Here is a 2,500-nt window from a genome sequence, read left to right as displayed (position 1 = left end):
TATGTTTCCTTTCACCGATAGACCGTTTTGGAAGACCTTCTTACCTGTCACCCGAACAGAGCCGTCATCTTTGTACACTGCATCATTGTGCACCACGTGCAGGTCCTTCCCACTGACAAGTCCTCCAACAGCAACATCACCTTGTAGGTCCAGGTCACCCCAGGTAACAGGTCAATTACCTGCCAGGAACACTGCATTTTCGTTGATTCTGCTTATATTCTGGCCATTAGCACCAACCTTGTTAACAGTACTGACAGAGTCCTTCACAGTTAAGCTTGCAAAGCTCAGATCTGACGATATAATCGAGTCTGCATCATCGGTGACGATATTGCTCTTCAACTGTGCAACATTATACCCGCCAATGTTTACTGCATCAAGTGAGCCAAGGACAGATACCATTCCATTTACAGTTAGAACACCCGAGTGGGGGGTAGGATTCTTACGGCTCATGCGAATGCCGTCCATCACAGAAATATCAACACCATTCATTGTGAATCCATCTGACATGTCTATTTGGTTAGCATCTAGAGCACCAAATGATGCGGCTGACAATTTCTGTGGCACAGTGAAGACTTGGTCTCCAGATTTGGCAAGAATAGTGTTAAAGTCCACACCAGAGACTCGGCCCTGAACATCTAGTTCTCCAGCAGATACTGTACCAGTGAAAGTCTTCCTTCCAGTTACCACTTGTCCTGCCTTGTCCAGGTACAATGCAAAGTCATAGTTCTTGAAGTAAATGTCGAATCCTTTACCCATTGGGTTCTGAATAGCTGTAAGGTTCGCATAAAGGTCATCAAAGTTTACAGCTGCAACCAAGCTGCTAGCAACGTTCAGACTGCCTAGAATATCAACACCTTCCTTGAGTTTTTATTCCTACAATAACTTGAGGTCTATGAAGGGTAACAAGTTTATCGAACTGGATACCATCCACAGTAAGACTTTTGTCTAATGTAAGATCAACACAAGTCAAATGATTGAAGGATTTGGTGCCCAGGTTCAAGGTTTTATCAGTTTTAAGGGGGAAATCGGATGGGAAATCTTTGCCATTTACCATGCCTCTTACATACAAGCCTTTGGCTGTAAGGGTTGGAACATAGGTGAACTAACACCAGATAGCAGGCTAGCCGTTAGAGACTTTGCAGTCACATCGTTTGTGAACTCCAGTGGTCCCTTCAACTTTCCACCTGCTTTTGTTAGTGCATTTCTGTATAGCTGCTCAATGATTACACCATCCACATCAGTGGAATCTACTTGCATGTTATCAAGAATTGTCAAGTTCTTGTTGAAGACTGTATAACCTAATTTTCCTGGGCCATTCAAGGTAATGGCATTTGTCAAGTCTACCCCACCAACAGTGCCATCTTTTGGCAGATGAACATTCTTAGCTTGTAGGGTGCTGGCAAAGTTTACATTTCCAGTTATTGCATAACTTCCTGTTGTAGTTGCCACATCACTTACAGGAATATCATCAAGTGCACTCGTTTCAAGGTTTGTAACATCAAGGCTTGTCGTGAAAGTCTTCTTACCAGTTACTTTGTGTGGATCAGCAAACTTGACTAGTCCTTCGAGTCTTGGAGTTAGAGGAAAGGCATTACCATTGTCATCGAATACCTTTTGGAAGACTGCACTGTCAACATCCATATCTTGCACTGTTAATCCATCCACAATTACCTTTGTTCCATATATCTTCTTGGTAGTGGTCAGACTAACAGCATCTTATAATTCCAGTTCAATTGAAGTCAAGGTATTATCAATACTCTGTAGCCATGCAGAGCTATTTGCAATATTTTCAAGGTGAGCTTTGTATCCATCATAACTTATTCCAGTAAGATCGGTGTTGGGGAAAACAAGGTTGTTTGCACTGAAGTCGGTCGCTGTTAGGGTCTTATCAAGGTTTATGCCACCCAAAATGGTAACATCTCCAGTTATGTTAACAGTTGCTGTAGTAGTGTCTACAGAATGATTTAATGTGTCTTCTATATCAAGCATTACTTCCCTCTGGCTTCTATATTCGTTCTCCAAGTACTGCTTTCTGTTCTTTAGAGCAACAATTTCATCCCACACAGGATCTCCAATATGTTGCATCTCTGCAAGAACATTAATGCCAACTACACCCGTCGTCGACTGCAGAATTAATTTGGGAACAGCTGTACTAATCGACCTTACATCACCAAAGCCTTTGGTCCAGTCAGTTATATCAACTGCCAGAGAAGTGTCATTTGCCAGGGTATAAAGTCCTGTTGTTCCATCCCAAACAAAGATTTGTAAACTCGTTCCTGATCCGGTAACTAACATCACTTCATCTTTACAGGATGGAAGAGTTACAGGCACCATTTCTAAGAAATTTGCAATACTACCAGTAGGCAGCAAGTTCTGGAGAATTTGGTACTCTCCCCTACTCTCCATATAAACGCGGGCAAAGGTAGGGGTCGTGGCTATTAGGAAGTTTTCAAAGCCTATTGCATAACTCCTCCAGGAGGTCACTCCTGCTGGGAGGCTC

At 42.7% G+C, this 2,500-nt stretch overlaps 1 pseudogene across 1 annotated transcript in view; it reads right to left on the bottom strand.

Annotated features, from left to right (window-relative positions):
• LOC138861763 (uncharacterized) overlaps window positions 1–2,500 on the bottom strand; it is a 3,785-nt pseudogene that overhangs the window by 60 nt on the left and 1,225 nt on the right. The window contains exons 1-3 of the transcript XR_011398571.1: window positions 1,720–2,500; window positions 1,068–1,671; window positions 1–839 (exon numbers count right to left, since the gene is read on the bottom strand). The exon at window positions 1–839 is cut by the window's left edge and continues 60 nt beyond it; the exon at window positions 1,720–2,500 is cut by the window's right edge and continues 1,225 nt beyond it. The product of XR_011398571.1 is annotated as an uncharacterized protein (transcript). The remainder of the gene's footprint in view (window positions 840–1,067; window positions 1,672–1,719) is intronic.

Source organism: Penaeus vannamei, chromosome 5 (genome assembly GCF_042767895.1).
Source record: "Penaeus vannamei isolate JL-2024 chromosome 5, ASM4276789v1, whole genome shotgun sequence".
NCBI lineage: Eukaryota > Metazoa > Arthropoda > Malacostraca > Decapoda > Penaeidae > Penaeus > Penaeus vannamei.
The sequence above is the reverse complement of the archived record's forward strand: the minus strand, read 5'-3'. Positions and strand labels throughout refer to the sequence as shown.